We start from the raw sequence: 19,651 nt of genomic DNA, 5'->3' as shown, positions 1-19,651 counted from the left end.
AATTTAGATCTTATTTTATATCCTTGAGTAATATTTGAGAGATATTTTTGTTTTTTACCTATTCTTCCACAATTTCTTGCTCATTCTATTGTTTTTCGCACTAATAATAATGTATTCCAATTTCCATCTTGCTATTTCTCTTATAAAGAAAGATTATCGGTTTTACATATTTATGTAATCCTAGTCATCCCCAGTTTCCATGATCTTACCTGATCATCCCTGTGTATTGCTGTTCTATTTACAATAGCCACAAAGTGGGAAATAGCCTTGATGCCTTTCAACTGATAAATGGATAATAAACACATGGTATGTGTATACAATAAAATATTTTTAGAAATGATTAAATCCTCAGCTAAATGGAGGGAACTGCAAACAATCATTTTATCCCTATCCTGGGACAACAAATACTAGACACTACAGATTAGCAAATAAAAAGCCCAGTGCCAAAAATAGGTTACCTTTTGAGGGTTTGTTGGCCAGTGAAATCCTATATATCTGTCCCCCAAACATTACAGGCTATTGGTTTTCCTTACCTTTTAAAAGCTAAAAGTATTACCCAGTGTTGACTATACTGTATTTCAGTCATAAAACATGGAGAAATTAAGCTGGTATTGATTTAGAAGAGTTATCACTACTGGCAAGCTTCCATGGTGCTGGAAAATCCTATGAGCTCTGAAAGAAAATAAAAGTAATCACAAATCTCACCTATCTATGAACCTGTGAGTTACAATAATGACCAGCCTGTTAAGACAAACCCACTGAAGTAACAGTGGCACTAGTGTCATATGAATAACCAACAAATTTCTAATTGAATTTAAGAATTGTTCCACATGGTAAACCTTTATCTATCTAAACAGGTCATCATAGGTCCTAAGGGAAAGCCTACTAGTGCTATTCTGCTAGATGGGCTTAGTATTAAACCGATTCCCGATGGCCTATTGTTATACCCGTAGATTAGTGCATCTTTCAACTCTCATCAAAGAGGTTTCTTTTTGCAGTTGATAGCAATTAACTTGAGCATGCCAGGAAAACTTTCTATAACTGAACTGCTTCCCAGCCTTCAAAAAGTTTTTTACACTGTAAAAGAAACAATGACATTTTTGTATAATATAGTTTTAACAATAACTCGTTGGCCTCTGTACCAAATGTTCTTTGCTCCATTACTTTCTAAATGCTTAATATATTACATAACTTCAATTTAATTTCTTTATTGATCCAGTTCTATTTAGAAGAGAAAGTTGAGTCCCATGTAATGTTCCTTCTGGCCCTTGTATTCCTCATTTCTTGTTTAATTGTATCTACTTAGAGAATATAACAGGTAAGACTCCTATATGGAATGTATTTATTAAGATTTTCTTTGTTGCTGAATATTTAATCTGTAGTCAGAAACATTCCATCAAAATAGGAAAAGTGTATATTTCCTCTGAGCAGTTGGCAAAGCAAAAGAAATACATTCACTCCAGTGACTTTATCTTAGCTTGCTTATACTAAATTGGATTTCTTGGTTATATTCTTCCTTACTGTATATTGCTTCCAATTTTTGGCTTATTTGACATTTTGAATTCATGCAGCTGTTTACCACAAGCTAAACTATCATTGAGCTTTGCAGTTTCCTTGTATTTATCATCTGTTTGCTTTGTTTTGTTTGGGTTTTGCAATCAAGATTTTTGATGCATAAATTTACACAACTGTTGCGTGGCCCTTACTAAACAAAACTTTGGCCATCATTTATTTTCCTTTTCCCTCACTTATTTGACATTGATATGTTTACCTTGATTTCATTTTAGCTTGATTTCCTGGTACATTATTCTGTTAAAGTTTTGATTGTCCATGTTTGTCATTTCATTTTATCTATGCAAATGAATGAGATAATTTAATTTTGGTTTTCACAAACAGTATAATATTTTCATTATGATGGAATTCAGATGCTTAATATTTATTTGAATTTAAATATTTATTTATTTTTATTTTAATAATTGATATAATTATCCAAATTATGTTATTTGCTCTCTGCTGTAATGTTCTTTCATATTCCTTTGTAATTGTAAGCATATAAAGCAAGGACTATTTATTTGTAGCTTTGCTTATCTGTACTTTGCACGTTTTCCTATTTAAAGATCCATGTCATGAGGGGCACCCAGGAGGCTAGCTGGGAGGAGTCAGTGTGCTCTGGTGAGTCCAGCAGGCCCCTGCAGGAGCCTTCAGGTGTCTTCTTCAGGATCTGAATAGCCTGGGCCACAGCACTCGGTCTCCAGGAAGTGCAAGAGGCCTGGTGTGCACCAGGAAGCAGAGTGGGGAAGCTTAGGTTCCAGTCCTGAGGCCTCTGGCAGGAGCCTTCAGATCTCCGCTTTGGGATGCAGAACAGCCTGGGCTGCAACGCCACATCTCCAGGTCCCGCAAGAGGCAAGAGGGGCATCCGGGAGGCCGGCTGGGAGGAGTCAGTATGCTCTGGTGAGTCCTGCAGGCCACTGCGGGAGCCTTCAGGTGTCTGCTTCGGGATCTGAACAGCCTGGGCCACAGCACTCTGTCTCCAGGCAGTGCAGGAGGTCAGCTGTGCACCAGAGGCCACCTGCTAAATTTTGCCTCTAAAGAGGCAGCTTGCACTGGTGAGTCCAGCATTGACAAGACCAACTAACACCAGTGAGAACTAGATGGCAAAAGGCAAATGCAGGAACGTCACTAACAGAAATCAAGGCAATATGGCAGCATCTGAACCCAATTCTCCTTTAACGGCATGCCCTGGATACCACATCACACCAGTAAAACAAGATTTGGATTTAAAATCACTAGTCATAGTGCTGGTACAGAACACATGAAGGACATACTTAAAGAAATTCAGGAGAAAATGGATCAAAAGTTAGAAGCCCTTACAAGGGAAACACAAAAGTCATTGAAAGAAATTCAGGAGAATACAAAAGCCAATAAGGAGGAAACGCAAAAATCACTTAAAGAAATACAGGAGAACTTTGGTCAACAGGCTGAGGTCATGAAAGAGGAAACAAAAAGTATCTCAAAGAATTACAAGAAAACACAAACAAGCAAGTGAAGGAGCTAAGCAAAACCATCCAGGATCTAAAATCAGAAGTAGAAAAAAACTAAGAAAACTCAAAGGGAGACAACTTTGGAGATAGAAAACCTTGGGAAGAAATCAGGGGACATAGATGCAAATATCAACAACAGAATACAAGAGATAGAAGAAAGAATCTCAGATGCTGAAGATACCATAGAAACCATGGACTCAACACTTAAAGAAAATGCAAAATGCAAAAAGCTTGTAACCCAAAATATCCAGGAAATCCAGGACACAATGAGAAGACCAAACCTAAGGATTATAGGCATAGATGAGAGTGAGGATTTACAACTTAAAGGGCCAGCAAATATCTTCAATAAAATTATGGAAGAAAACTTCCCTAACCTAAAGAGAGAGATGTCCACGAATATACAAGAAATCTACAGAACTCCAAACAGACTGGACCAGAACAGAAATACCTCCTGTCACATAGTAATCAAAACACCAAATGTACTGAACAAAGAAAGAATATTAAAGGCAGTCAGAGAAAAAGGCCAAGTAACATATAAAGGAAGACCTATCAGAATCACACCAGACTTCTCACCTGAGACTATGAAAGCTAGAAGAACCTGGGCAGATCTCATGCAGACTCTAAGAGAACACAAATGCCAGCAAAAACTACTATACCCAGCAAAACTCTCAATCACCATAGATGGAGAAACTAAGATATTCCATGACAAAACCAAGTTTACCCAATATCTATCCACAAACGCAACCCTACAAAGGATAATAAGAGGAAAACACCAATACAAGGAGGGAAACTTCACCCTGGAAAAAGCAAGATAGTAACCTTCTCTCATCAAACCCAAAAGAAGTTAACCAATCAAATTTAAAAAATAACATCAAAAATGACAGGAAGTAACAATCACTATTCCTTAGTATCTCTTAACATCTATGGACTCAATGCCCCAATAAAAAGACATAGACTAACCAACTGGACACTTAAATAGTACCCAACATTTTGCTGCATACAGGAAACCCACCACAGGGTCAAAGACAAACACTACCTTAGAGTAAAAGGCTGGAAGACAATTTTACAAGCAAATGGTCTCAGGAAACAAGCTGGAGTAGCCATTCTAATATCAGATAAAATTGACTTTCAACCCAAAGTCATCAAAAGAGACTCTGAGGGACACTTCTTGCTGGTCAAAGGAAAAATACAACAAGAAGAACTCTCAATCCTGAACATCTATGCTCCAAATGCAAGGGCACCCTCATTCATAAAAGAAACTTTATGAAAGCTCACAGCACACATTGCACCTAACACAATAATTGTGGGTGACTTCAACACTGCACTTTCCTCAATGGACCGATCAGGAAAACAGAAACTGAACAGGGACACAATGAAACTAATTGAAGCTTTGGACCAATTAGATTTAACAGATATATATAGAGAGAACATTCTATCCTAAAGCAAAAGAATATACCTTTTTCTCAGCACCTCATGGTGCCTTCTCCAAAATCGACCATATAATTGATCACAAGACAGACCTCAACAAATATAAGAAGATTGAATTAATCCCATGCCTCCTATCATATCACTATGGAGTAAAAGTGGTCTTCAATAGCAACAAAAACAACAAAAAACCCACATAGACGTGGAAACTGAATAATATTCTACTCAATGATACCTTGGTCAAGGAAGAAATAAAGAAAGAAATTAAAGACTTTTTAGAACATAATGAAAATGAAGACACAACATACCCAAATTTATGGGACACAATGAAAGCAGTTGAAGGATGATAATGAAGGATGATGAGGCTTAAAGGGGGTAATATAAGGGGTTAGGTGAGTGTGGCTAGGCGGCGTGGGGGAAGGTGTCCAGGCGGGCCCTTGCCTGGGCACCTCTGCCCCTAAGGGACCACACACACACAGACATGGTATAGAATAGAGTTTATTCAGAATAGGGGATGGGAGTTAGTGGGAGAGAGAGAGAGAGAGAGAGAGAGAGAGAGAGAGAGAGAGAGAGAGAGAGAGAGAGAGTGGAGGCCGGCCATGACCACGTGGAGGGGGGGGAAGAGTCCCAGGGGCAGAGAGGTGAGAGTATGTGGGAGAGCGGTGAGCAAAGAGAGAGAGGAGGGGCAAGTAGCCCCTCTTATAGTGGCCCAGATCTCTGGGGCGGGGCATACCTGGCTATTGCCAGGTAGCTGTGGGGTGGAGCTTACACAAAACCCCAACAGCAGTGCTAAGAGGAAAACTCATAGCCCTGAGGGCCTCCAAAAAGAAAATGGAGAGAGCACACACTAACAGCTTAATGACATACCTGAAAGCCCTGGAACAAAAAAGCTATTTCACCCAGGAGGAGTAGAAGGCAGGAAATCATCAAACTCAGGGCTGAAATCAATCAAGTAGAAACAAAGAGAACCATACAAAGAATCAACAAAACCAGGAGCTGGTTCTTTGAGAAAATCAACAAGATAGATAAACCCTTAGCCAGACTAACCAAAGGACACAGAGACAGTATCCAGATTAACAAACTTAGAAATGAAAAGGGAGATATAACAACAGAAAATTGAGGAAATTCAAAAAAACCATTAGATCCTACTACAAAAGCCTATACTCAACACAACTGGAGACTCTGGAGGAAATGGACAGTTTCCTAGACAGATATTCGACACCAAAACTAAATCAGGATCAAATAGATCAACTAAAGAGTCCCATAACACCTGAAGAAATAAAAAGGGTCATAGAAAGTGTCCCAACCAAAAAAAAGCACGGGACCAGATGGCTTCAGTGCAGAATTCTATCAGACCTTCATAGAAGACCTAACACCAATACTCTTCAAACTATTCCACAAAATAGAAACAGAAGGAACTCTACCCAACTCGTTCTATGAAGCCACAATTACGCTGATACCAAAACCACACAAAGATCCAACAAAGAAAGAGAACTTCAGGCCAATTTCTCTTATGAATATTGATGCAAAAATACTTAATAAAATTCTTGGCAACTGAATCCAAGAACACATCAAAATGATCATCCACCATGATCAAGTAGGCTACATCCCAGGGATGCAGGGATGGTTCAATATAAGAAAATCCAGCAATGCTATCCACTACATAAACAAACTCAAAGAAAAAAACTATATGATCATCTCATTAGATGCAGAAAAAGCATTTGACAAAATCCAGCATCCTTTCATGCTAAAATTATTGGAAAGAACAGGAATTCAAGGCCCATACCTAAATATTGTTAAAGCAATATACAGCAAACCGGTAGCCAACATCAAAATAAACAGAGAGAAACTTGAAGCAATCCCACTAACATAAGGGACTAGACAAAGCTGTCCTCTCTCTCCATATCTTTTCAATATAGTACTTGAAGTTCTAGCTAGAGCAATTAGACAACATAAGGAGGTCAAGGGGATACAAATTGGAAAGGAAGAAGTCAAATTATCACTATTTGCAGATGACATGATAGTCTACTTAAGTGACCAGAAACCCTCCACCAGAGAACTCCTACAGCTGATAAACAACTTCAGCAGAGTGGCTGGTTATAAAATCAACTCAAGCAAATCAGTTGCCTTCCTATACTCAGAGGATAAGCAGGCTGAGAAAGAAGTTAGGGAAATGACACCCTTCAAAATAGCCACAAACAATATAAAGTATCTTGGTGTGACTCTAACCAAACAAGTGAAAGATCTATATGACAAGAACTTCAGGTCTCTGAAGAAGGAAATCGAAGAAGACCTCAGAAAATGGAAAAATCTGCCTTGCTCGTGGATTGGCAGGATTAATATAGTTAAAATGGCCATCTTGCCAAAAGCGATCTACAGATTCAATGCAATCCCCATCAAAATCCCAACTCTGTTCTTCACAGTTAGAAAAAGCAACTCTCAAATTCATCTGGAATATCAAAATACCCAGGATAGCTAACACTATTCTCAACAACAAAAGAAATTCTGGGGGAATCAGTATCCCTGACATCAAGCAATACTACAGAGCAATAGTGTTAAAAACTGCATGGTATTGGCACAGTGACAGATAAGTGGACCAATGGAATAGAACTGAAGATCCAGAAATGAACCCACACATCTATGGTCACTTGATCTTTAACAAAGGAGCCAAAAACATCCAATGGAAAAAAGATAGCTTTTTCAACAAATGGTGCTGGTTCAATTGAAGGTCAGCATGCAGAAGAATGCCAATTGATCCATTCTTATCTCCATGTACTAAACTTCACTCCAAGTGGATCAAGGACCTCCATGTAAAACCAGACACACTGAAACTAATAGAAAAGAACCTGGGGAAGACCCTGGAGGACATGGGCACAGGGGGAAAAGTTCCTGAACAGATCACCAATAGCTTATGCTCTAAGATCAAGAATTGACAAATGGGACCTCATAAAATTATAAAGTTTCTGTAAGGCAAAGGACACTGTTAAAAGGACAAAACGGCAACCATCAAATTGGGAAAGGATATTTACCAACCCTACATCTGATAGAGCGCTAATATCCAATATATACAAAGAACTCAAGAAGTTAGACCCCAGGGAACCAAATAACCCTATTAAAAAATGGGGTACAGATCTAAACAAAGAATTTTCACCTGAAGAAATTTGGATGGCAGAGAGGCATCTTAAGAAGTGCTCAACATCATTAGTCATTAGGGAAATGCAAATCAAAACAACCCTGAGATTTCACCTTATACCACTCAGAATGGCTAAGGTCAAAAACTCAGGAGACAGCAGGTGTTGGCGAGGATGTAGAGAAAGAGGAACACTCCTCCACTGCTGGTGGAGCTGTAAGATGGTACAACCACTTTGGAAATCAGTCTGGCGGTTCCTCAGAAAACTAGACATGATACTTCCGGAGGACCCTGCTATACCTCTTCTGGGCATATACCCAAAGGATTCCCCGGCATGCAATAAAGACAGATGCTCCAATATGTTCATAGCAGCCTTATTCATAATAGCCAGAAGGTGGAAAGAACCCAGATGCCCCTCAAAGGAGGAATGGATACAGAAAATGTGGTATATTTACACAATGGAATACTACTCAGCAATTAGAAACAATGAATTCACAAAATTCTTAGGCAAATGGTTTGATCTGGAAAATATCATCCTAAGTGAGATAACCCAGTCACAAAAGAATACACATGGAATGCAATCTCTGATAAGTGGATATTAATTAGCCCAGAAGCCCTGAATCCCCAAGGCACAAATTGCATAACAAATGACTCCCATGAAGAAGTATGGACAAGGTCCTGATCCTGGAAAGGATTGATCTAGCATTGGAGGGGAATATAAGGATAGAGAAAAAAGGAGGGAGGTGATTAGAGAATGGATTGAGAGAAGAAGGTTTATGGGACATATGAGGAGGGGGGATCCGGGAAAGGGGAAATCATTTGGAATGTAAACAAAGAATATAGAAAATATAAATATTTTAAAAAAAAACAAAAAAACAAAAAAAAGTAAATTAAAAAAGAAGATCCATGTCATGAATCAATTATCACTTAGTTTGTGTCCCTGAATATTTTCCTTATAAAGTTTCATATTTAAATCATATTTCATCCTATTGTCTGAGATCTTGCAACTCTGAGCACAGATCTGGAATAGAAAATATGAACTGAAACTCAGTTTATACTATCATATTTTTACACCACAGATCATTTTTGTGACCCTATAAAGTATTGAGATTTCCTGCCAGCAGGAAGTAGGTAATGAGTTCTTGGGGGGCATAAGCTGTCCTCTAACATAGATGCAGTTCTGAAATGATCTCTGCAATATCAGGCCCCACAGGTTCGCTGTTCTCTTTAAAGCTTGAGATACCTCTACTTCAGACTCCTGTCATAAGCCCTAAGTTATTTTACCCATGATTCTTTAAAGGTACAGATTATGGTTTTCATAACCTTCTTTGGGGTTATTTTTATCTTATTATAATGGATATTATAAAAATAAAGTAATATGAAGGTCAGGAAGCAATAATGATATAATTGTCTTCTGTAGGCATGGCACCCTATGAAATGACCCTGTGTTTGGTTTCCTAGAAATGTTTAAACCAATTTTTCTGAAAGTTAATGAAAACTTCTTACATAGTCATGGCCTAATGCTACTAGGCTGAGTGAGCAGCAATGACCCGTCTCTGCAGATTTTCTTGGCCTCTTTATGCAGAGTCCCTTCTTCCAGAACCTCTTCTAAAATGGGGTCTTATAATCAAGATATACCAGAATGTTTTTCTGAGTATCTCCAGGACAGAGAAAGGGGATAATTGGGGTTTTTAATTTCCTGCTTTCAGATTGGAGTCATGAGCTAATAGCTATAGATAACAATCAAAATGTATAAGCCACACTATACACAAATGTGTTTTGCGGTTACTGGTACATGATAACTTGGGTAGGTATCAGTGGACATTAGTGCCTTTAAAAAAATGGTTCTTAAAGGAAGGTCACATGCTAGTTTTTCTAGGTGCAAGTGCTCATCTGTTTTCCAGAAAAGGCAGGCTTGCTTTGCTATGTGGTACATCCTTCTTGAAACCTCTTCTGGATGAACCTCTGAAGCAACAACCAACCCTAGAAACATCACTCAGCATCTCCAAAGAAACCTGACATCTCTGTCATGATCCCTGGGTTCTCCAACACTCCTCTCCCAATTAGCTCTCCTGGATAGCTAAGAAATGTGTATCCTCAAATGTTCCATTATACTTCTTCCTATTTTGCCCCATTGAAAGTAAGGAGAAGGGATAGAGACATAATTATATTCTTGGTCACATCATTACAGGGACCAACTGTCTGGTGAAGTTTATAACTGTATGGCATTGTAACAATTACTCCTGCACATTTTATTATTGTCTCCCTCATATATTTTTACCTAATCTATATCTATATCTATATAGATATATATACACACACATTCATTTGTGTGTGTGTGTGTGTGTGTGTGTGTGTGTGTGTGTGTGTAAAAAGATCTCACACTTTTTAATCTCACTTTACAGAGACGGTCACTGAGGCTCAAGCAAAGCAGCTTATCCAACACCCTACAATTAGTGAGTCATGAGGACAGAGTAAGATTTCAAGTGTTCTGACATCTACTGAGGTAACTTTAAATTACCCATGTCTAATATCACTAGCTTATTGTCACCAGGATCTGTTCTTGATTCTACTCAGTTTCCTAATCCTGTGATATCTGTTAAAAGAATGTACTGAGACATAATTCGGTGTAGAATGTAAGTTGTACATTACAGAGTAATGCTGAACATTCTTCAAGAGTGAGAGTAGAAAATAGCCAGAGACCATTGTACCAACCAACCTCCCAGGCAGGTTGATGCTATTTATAAGGTCTCTAGGAAATCTTATTTTAAAGGGTATGGTTCTGTCTGGTTGATTGGCAGAAACATTCATAGTGATTCTTCAGGGTATGGACAATAGTGTGTCCTTAGTATTTACAAAGAAGCTTCTGGCTGGATGGTCATCACATAAGATAGTTATCTATGAATGACTTCCTAGGCCATTCACAATGTTATATGTTCAGACACAAACAGTGATATGGATTTGATCCTTCTTTTTATATCAGCAATCAGAGTCCTGTAGTCTCAATGTTGGTGTGACAAACTGTTGATTATGAAGGAAGCGATCAACCTCAGTGACAACCAGATCTGTTAATATCCAACTAGCTGCCTAACACCAGTGGGTTTTTCTACTAACAAACTTAAGAGGGGCTTAAGATCTCATGCAATTCTGAGTCATGGGTGGCAAGAGCGGGATAGAGAAGGATGAGGAGTCGTCTGTAATCGTCATCACATATCATCACTAAGATTTGCCTTAAAAGTTGCTCTTTGTAAGAATTTCAAGGAAGGGGCACACACAGGAGAGGACAGACATCATTATGAATCAGGCTCTTTGAAATTCTTCGGCTAATGAGCAGTCACTGCTCATGTGGACCAACTTGATAACTGCTTGCGGGAGGGAAGCCTGGCATATCGGCCTTCATTTCACATCCCCTTTACTTTGGCTCAGACACCTGCTTGCCTCTGCCCACCTGTCAGGCCTCATCCCTGGTCAAGGGGAAAGGTACAGAAACAAGCTATTATCTTACATATGCAATCACCTTGGAATGCAGGAAGAGTCAAACCTTGGAAGGTACACATCTCCACCCTGATGAAGGCAACAATCCACAAGGGTGAGGCTGTTACTCTGAAACAGAAGTAATCACCTGTAGGAAGCAGACAGGTTCCCTCAGACAATGGCAGCAATTAACAGATTAACCATTGATTTTATAGCTCCTTCTCTGAGCCTGAAGTCTTCCTAGTTCTTGAGGTAATGAGCCCTAGCAGTTGACAGCTGCTGGGGTATCGTTATTCCTAGGTTGCTTTCATTATAATGAAATATACTTGAGTATTGTCCGTGGATGGGAAAAAAAGCAATAGGAAAGACCATAAATTGGGAGACTATTCACAAATGGAGCTCCTACCTGCTCTGTTCCAAGTAACTGCCAACTGTGTGTGCAATTTCAGCTATGCTGATTTGATTCTGAGAGCTCAGCACACAGTGGCAGGCAAGGAGGAACAGGGGAAGTTTAACTTACCCCTCTTAAAGTTGTACGCCTTTGAATGTTTTATCCTTTATATCATTAGCTATATAGAATATATAATATACATTTCATAAAAGCACAAAGAAAGAAAGAAAGAAAAAAAGAAAGAAAGAAAGAAGGAAAAGAGAAAGAAAAAAGGAAAGAAAGAAAGAAAGAAGGAAAGAAAAGAGAAAGAAAGAAAGAAAGAAAGAAAGAGAGAGAGAGAGAAAGAAAGAAAGAAAGAAAGAAAGAAAGAAAGAAAGAAAGAAAGAAAGAAAGAAAGAAAGAAAGAAAGAAAGAAGAAAGAAAGAAGAAAGAAAGAAAAATGAGACCTTCTGGGTGAGAAGTGTTAGAGAGAGAATGAGCAAAGTACAAACACCTACAGGAACACTCAGTCCATTGCCTATAAATGACCAGAATCCACAGACTCCACAGAGACAGGTGGAAACCTCAACAGAGGAACCCCTTTATCCCAACAGATAAACATATAGCAACATTTGAGGCCAGGTTGTGACTGACAGCCTCTGGGATAAGAACAATGTGACCTTCTCCCCAAGCAATAAAACTCATAACAACCTTGAGCAGCCAGAGCTTGCATAAAGGCTTTACCAGGCAATGATTTCAAGTTGTAAGCTTTAAAGCTGTGTCATTCAACTCTATCACTGGCTTCCACCTGTCTACTTACCTTGGGGATCAACCTGAACTTGATTTTTGTAAGCCAAGAGCATTTGAGGAAACTCATAGGACAGAGAGTTCTGTGAGATATTTGGATGTTCAAAGCTCCTGATTAGAGCATTTCTTTTAGTCAGCATAGATATTGAATCCTACCTATCCAGCTTGCCTTATTTTATAATGAGTAAATAATACACTCTCCCACTGACTGTGGACTTCCTCCAAGGCCATAGTGGAACTTATAAATGTTTTCCTCCCATTTTCTATTAATACACCTTGAGCACAAAAGTGAAATAATTCCCTTAACCCTGGTTTCGCTGGTCTGACTTAGTAACCACACAGTAAGTTATACGCAAAGTAAACAACTGGGGTGGGGGTGGGGATTTTGCATTTACCCAGCATTGGAGACCTAGAAGTGCAGATTGTGCAAAGTTCTATTGTATTTTGTTAGGTCATACACAGTAGATGGACAGACATCCCTGGGAGGATAGCTCTTTCCTTTCCTTTCCTTTCCTTTCCTTTCCTTTCCTTTCCTTTCCTTTCCTTTCCTTTCCTTTCCTTTCCTTTCCTTTCCTTTCCTCCCCCTCTTCCTCCTCCTCCTCTTCTTCTTCTTCTTCCTTCTCCTTCTCCTTCTCCTTCTCCTCCTCCTCCTTCTCCTCCTTCACCTCCTCCTCCTCCAACTCCTCCTCCTCCTTGTTCTCCTTCTTCTTCTTCACCTCCTCTTCCTCCTCTTCCTCTTCTTCCTTGTCTCTTAGTGAGAGGAACTGGAAAATGTAGAGGGAGGAGAAACTGATGATGTATGAGAAAAGAATAAAAGTTAAAGGAAAAAGAATGTCTGGTCACTATCTGCACCCAAGAGCTACGGCTGTCCCACAGCCCTCTATACGCTGGTCCTACCAGGAGAGAACTGGTCTCCCAGGAGTGCTGACACAGGCTTATAGGCCCACAGGAGGTACAAGTTCCAGCCAGAGACTGCAAGAACAACTAACACCAGAGATAACCAGATGTCAAAAGGCAAGGGCAAGAATCTTACCAACAGAAACCAAGGCTACAGAGATCAGAAGCTAGTTCTCCCACCACAGCCAGTCCTGGATGCCCCAACACACTGGAAAAGCAAGATTTGGATTTAAAATCTCATCTCACAATGATGATAGAGGACTTTAAAAAGAACATAAATAACTCCCTTAAAGAAATACAGGAGAACATGGATAAACAGGTAGAAGCCCTTAAAGAGAAAACACAAAAATCCCTTAAAGAATTACAGGGAAACACACCAAACAGGTGAAGGAATTGAACAAAATCATCCAACACCTAAAAATGGAAATAGAAACAATAAGGAAATCATAAAGGGAGCAACTCCGGAGATAGAAAACCTAGGGAAAAAAATAAGGAGTCATAGGTGCAAGCACCACCAACAGAATGCAAGAGATAGAAAAGAGAAACTCAGGTACAGAAGATACCAAAGAAAACATTGACACAACAGTCAAAGAAAAATGAAAAATGCAAAAAGCTCCTAATCCAAAACATTCACGAAATCCAAGAAACAATGAGAAGATCAAACCTAAGGATGATAGGTATAGAAGAGAGTGAAGATTCCCAGCATAAAAGGCCAGTAAATATCTTCGACAAAATTGTAGAAGAAAACTTCCCTAACCTAAAGAAAGACATGCCCACAAACATACAAGATTCCTACAGAACTACAAATAGATTGGATCAGAAAAGAAATTCCTCCCGTCATAATAATCAAAACACCAAATGCACAAAAGAATATTAAAAGCAGTAGGGAAAAAAGTAACACATAAAGACAGACCTATCAGAATTACACCAGACTTCTCACCAGAGACTATAGAAGCCAGAAGATCCTGGGCAGATATCACACAGACCCTAAGAGAACATGAATGCCAGCCCAGGCTACTATATCCAGTGAAATCTCATTTACTATATATGGAGAAACTAAGACATTCCATGACAAAAACAAAATTTTACAATATCTTTCGACAAATCCAGCCCTTCAAAAGATAATAAATGGAAAACTCCAGCACATGGAGGGAAATTGCACCCTAGAAAGAGCAAGAAAAATAATCTTCTTTTAACAAAACAAAAAGAAGATAGCCACATAAACATAATTCTAACTCCAACAATAAAAATAACAGGATGCAACAATCACTTCTCCTTAATATCTCTTACTATCAATGGACTCAATTTCCCCCCAAAAAAGTCAAGATTAAGAGCCTGGATATGTAAACAGGACCCAACATTTTGATTCATATAAGAAACCCACCTCAGTGACAAAGACAGACACTGCCTCAAAGTAAAATGGTGGAAAACAATTTTCCAGGCAAATGGAAACAAGCTGGAGTAGCCATTCTAATACTGAATAAAATTGACTTTCAACCTAAAGTAACCAAAAAAGATAATGAAGGACACTTGATACTCATTGAAGGAAAAACCCACCAAGAAGAACTCTCAATTCTGAACATCTATGCTCCAAATGAAAGGGTACCCACATTTGTAAAAGGAACTTTACTAAAGCTCAAAGCACACATTGTTCCTCACACAATAATAGTGGGAGACTTCCACACCCGACTCTCATCAATGGACAGATCAGGGAAAAACAAACTAAACAGAGAAACAGTGAAACTAACAGAAGTTATGATGAACCAAATGGATTTTAAATATATCTATAGAACTTTTTATCCTAAAATAGAATATACCTTCTTCTCAGCCCCTCACGGTACCTTCTCCAAAACTGACCATTTAACAGACCTCAACAGATATAAGGAGATTGAAATAATCCCATGCATCCTATCAGATCACCACAGACTAAGGCTGGTCTTCAATAACAACAAAAACAATAGAAAGCCCACATACAAATGGAAGCTGAACAATGCTCTACTCAATGATAACTTGGTCAAGGAAGAAATAAAGAAAGAAATTAATGACTTTTTAAATTTAATGATAATGAAGCCACAACATACCCAAACTTATATGACACAATGAAAGGAGTGCTAAGAGGAAAACTCATAGTTCTGAGTACCTCCAAAAAGAAACTGGGGAGAGCATCCTCTAGCACCTTGACAGCCCATCTAAAAACACTAGAACAAAAAGAAGCAAATACACCTAAGAAGGGTAGATGGGAGGAATTAATCAAACCTGGAAATTTTCAAGTCTGAAATCAACCAAGTAGAAACAAAACGGACTATACAAAGAATCAAACAAACCAAGAATTGGTTCTTTGAGAAAATCAACAAGATAGATAAATGCTTAGCCAGACTAACCAGAGGACACAGAGACAATATCCAAATTAAGAAAATAAGACATTAAAAGGGAGACATAACAACAGAAACTGAGGAAATTCAAAAAAATCATCAGGTTCTACTACAAAAGCCTATTCTCAACAAAACTGGAAAATCTGGATGAAATGCACAATTTTCTAGACAGACACCAGGTACCAAAGTTAAGTCACGACCAGATAAATGATCTAAACAGTCCCATAACCCATAATGAAGTAGAAGCAGTCATTAATAGTCTCCCAACCAAAAAAAAAAGCCCAAGGGCAGGTGGGTTTAGTGCAGAGTTCTATCAGACTTTCAAAGAAGACCTAATACCAATACTCTTCAAACTATTCTACAAAATAGAAACAAAAGTAACACTACCCAATTCGTACTATAAGACACAATTATTCTGATACCTAAACTACACAAAGTTCCACCAAAGGAGAACTTTAGACCAATTTTGCCTTATGAATATCATTGTAAAAATACTCAATAAAATTCTCACAAACTGAATCCAAGAACATATTAAAATGATCATCCATCATGATCAAGTAGGCTTCATCCTAGGGATGAAGCGATGGTTCAATATATAGAAATCCATCACTGTCCAGACCCTGTTTTAATATGGAGAAAATGTTCTATTTATATTTTCTCTCAAAAAGAAGACAGAGCCTGATGGCTGCCAGAAAGATTGGTATGGCAGGTAAATAGAGACGAATCAAATGGTAAGTATGACTAATTCAATAATGTTCTTAAAGCTGTTTCTCCCATATTGGAAAGGTAGGCTCCTTTTCCTCTAGACATTAATTTTCAAGCCAGGTTTTATTTCTGAGCTAGTAATTTACAATCAAATTAAATACCTTGGGCCTTCCAGAAACAGCCCAAGCAGTTTTTTCCTTTTAATCTCTTCTTTTGTGTTTCAAGCAGGTATCTCTCAGATACAGCACTCATAGGTGGGCTGCTACATCAATGGCATCCAGGACTCGAAGGTGAGCTTCTATGAAGGCCAGCCAGCTCATATTCACAGGGCTTTTACTTTACCAGTGGATCTCCAAAAATGGAGCCGCATAGAACTCAGATCTACGCGTGTTTGCTAATTAAACAAACATGGTCACCAGCAGGAGGTACGAGGCAAAGCTCTGCAAGGGAAGGACCATGTTTTCTGGCTCTGAGTTCCCTGAAAGCACACCTGACTGCATAGGAGAAGTTAATGTTGAGAGACTATCTTTATAATAATAATAAGGAAGTCTATTCCCCTCCTCTGCAAAAGATGTCATATAATATTTAAGGGGGTCACGGTCAATGCTTTCTCCCTCTGGTCAAAGCCCACCATCTTTTGCCAGATATTTTTCCACTGGTTTTTCTTAAAATTAATAAAAAGGGAGGAATTGTGATCTCCCCCAGCCCATTGTTCTCAAAGAATAATAGCCAACAACCTGACCACCAGTGTCCTGAAGAACGAGAAGAACTGGTTTCCAGCCTTCAGGGGAGGGGTTCGGCCTGCCTTTGTATCTTGGGGGAGATGGATTAAAGATGGAGAGCTGGAAAAAATAAAGAAATCCATCAAAGTAATCCACTACATAAGCAAACTCAAAAAATAAAAACCACATGATCATTTCATTAGATGCTGAGAAAGCATTTGACAAAATTCAACATAAAAGTCTTTGAAAAAAATTCAAGGCCTATACCTAAATATAGCAAAAGCAATATACAGAAAACCAGTACCCAGCATCAAACTAAACAGAGAGAAACTTGAAGCAATCCCACTAACATAAGGGACTAGACAAGACTGCTCACTCTCTCTATACCTATTCAAAATAGTACTTGAGGTCCTAGCCAAAGCAATTATAAAACAAAAGGAGCTCAGTGGAATACACATTGGAAAGGAAGAAGTCAAAATATCACCATTTGCAGATGATATGATAGTATACTTAAGGGACGCCAAAAATTCCACCAGTGAACTCCTAAACCTGATAAACAATTTCAGTAAAGTGGCTGGATATAAAATTAACTCAAACAAATCAGTTGCCTTCCTATACTCAAAGGATAAATAGGCTGAGAAAGGAATTAGGGAAAGAAAACCCTTCACAATAGTAACAAATAATATAAAATACCTTGGTGTGACTCTAACCAAGCAAGTGAAAGACCTGTATGACAAGAACTTAAAATCTCTGAAGAATGAAATCAAAGATCTCAGAAAATGGAAAGATTTCCCATGCTCATGGATTGGCAAGATTAAAATAGTAAAAATGGCCACTTTGCCAAAAGCAATCTACAGACTCAATACAATCCCCATCAACCTTCCAATTCAAATTTTCATAGAGTTAGAAAGAGCAATTTTCAAATTCATCTGAAATAACAAAAAACCCAGGATAGTGAAAAATTTTCTCATCAACAAAAGAACTTCTGGCAGAATCACCATCCCATGCCACAAGCTATATACTTCAGAGCAATTGTGATTAAAAACTGCATGGTATTGGTACAGTGTCAGGAAGGTAGATCAATGGAATACAATTGAAGACCCAGAAATGAACCCACACACTTATGGGCACTTGATCTTTGACAAAGGAGCTAAAACTATCCATTGGAAAAAAGACAGAATTTTCAACAAATGGTGCTGGTTCGACTAGAAGGTACTGTGCAGAATACAAATCAATCCATTCTTATCTCCTTGTACAAAGCTTAAGTACAAGAGGATCAAGGTCCTCCACATAAAACCAGATACACTGAAACTAATAGAAAGGAAAGTTGGGGAGAGCCTTAAGCACATGGGTACAGGGGAAAATTTCCTGAACAGAATACCAATACCTTATGCTCTAAGATCAATAATTGACAAATGGGCCATCATAAAATTGCAAAGCTTCTGTAAGTCAAAGGACACACTCAAAAGAACAAAAATGACAACCAACAGATTGGGAAAAGTTCTTTACTAATCCTACTTCTGATTGAGGATTAATATCCAATATATACAAAGAATTCAAGAAGTTAGACTCCAGAGAACCAAATGATCCTATTAAAAAATGGGGTACAGAGCTAAACAAAGAATTCTCAAATGAGGAATACCGAATGGCTGAGAAGCACCTAAAGAAATGTTCAACATCCTTAGTCATTAGGGAAATACAAATCAAAACATCCCTGAGATTCCACCTCACACCATCAGAATGAATAAGATCAAAAACTCAGGAGACAGCAGATGCTGGAGAGGATGTGGAGAAAGAGGAACACTCCTCCTCCATTCCTGGTAGTTGCAAGATGGTATAACCACTCTGGTAATCAGTTTGGCAGTTCCTCAGAAAATTGGACATAGTACTACCGAAGGACCAAGACATACCACTCCTGGGCATATACCCAAAAGATGCTCCAACATGTAATAAGGACACATAATCCACTATATGCTATGTATATAGCAGCCTTATTTATAATAGCCAGAACCTGCAAAAAAAAAAAAAAACCAGATGTCTCTCAACAGAGAAATGGATACAGAAAATGTGGCACATTTACACATTGGAGTACTACTCAGCTTTTAAAAACAATGACTTCATGAAATTCTTAGGCAAATGCATGGAACTAGACAATATCATCCTGAGTGAGGAAACCCAGTTACAAAAGAACACACATAGCATGCACTCACTGATAAGTGGCTATTAGCCTGGAAGCTAGGAATACCCAAGATACAATTCACAGACCACATGAAGCTCGAGAAGAAAGAAGACCAAAGTATGGATACTTCAGTCCTTCTTAGAAGGGGGAACAAAATACCAATGGGAGGAGACACAGAGACAAAGTGTAGAGAAGATACTGAAGGAAAGGTCATCCAGAGACTGCCCCATCTGGGGATCCATCCCATATACTGTTATCAAACCTAGGCACTATTGTGAATGCCAACAAGTGTTTGCTGACAGGAGCTTGATATACCTGTCTCCTGAGAGGCTCTGCCAGTGCATGATAAATACAAAAGGGGATGCTCTCAGCCAACCATTTGAGTGAACACAGGGTCCCCAATTGAGATGCTATAGAAAGCACCAAAGGAGCTAAAGGGAATTTCAGCCCCATAGGAGGAACAACAATATGAACTAACAGTACCCCCAGAGCTTCCAGTGGCTAAAAAACCAACCAAAGGGGACATATG

The sequence above is a fragment of the Apodemus sylvaticus genome, chromosome 5, assembly GCF_947179515.1.
Source record: "Apodemus sylvaticus chromosome 5, mApoSyl1.1, whole genome shotgun sequence".
Lineage (NCBI taxonomy): Eukaryota > Metazoa > Chordata > Mammalia > Rodentia > Muridae > Apodemus > Apodemus sylvaticus.
This window is presented reverse-complemented; position numbering follows the sequence as displayed.